We start from the raw sequence: 427 nt of genomic DNA on the forward strand, positions 1-427 counted from the left end.
GAGGGAGCAACTGCACCAGCAAACCTGTGGGACCCCTGCCCTCGGTTTGGGGTGAGATCTGAGGGTGTCGCTCCCAGCTGTGGGGAAATGATGATGCCAGATGTGGCTTCAGATGTCACATCTGCCCCTGGGGCACCAGACTGGATGAGGACCAAAAAAAAGCTGCCCCAGGGGGCACGAGACTGGGTGAGGACCAAGCCCCAGCCACGTCTCCTCTCACCAGAAAAGCCCCACTTCGACCTTCCAGTTGCTGAGAAGCACGGGGGGCCACGGGGACATGTGGGTCTCGAGGGACAGCGTGGTCCCATGGGCTCCTCAGTGTGATGTCGGGGAGCGAGGCAGCTCTCTTGGACTTTGCACCGGCCAGGACGAGGAGCACTCACACCCTCCTCATCGCTGCCTCCCAGCACCCTGCGCCCCCAGCCCC

The 427-nt window shown here is 63.0% G+C and overlaps 1 protein-coding gene across 1 annotated transcript in view; it reads right to left on the minus strand.

Annotated features, from left to right (window-relative positions):
• LOC104271968 overlaps positions 1 to 427 on the minus strand; it is a 5,336-nt gene that overhangs the window by 1,622 nt on the left and 3,287 nt on the right. The gene's annotated exons all lie outside the window — the stretch shown is intronic.

The sequence above is a fragment of the Apaloderma vittatum genome, unplaced genomic scaffold, assembly GCF_000703405.1.
Source record: "Apaloderma vittatum isolate BGI_N311 unplaced genomic scaffold, ASM70340v1 scaffold31703, whole genome shotgun sequence".
In the NCBI taxonomy this organism is placed as follows: domain Eukaryota; kingdom Metazoa; phylum Chordata; class Aves; order Trogoniformes; family Trogonidae; genus Apaloderma; species Apaloderma vittatum.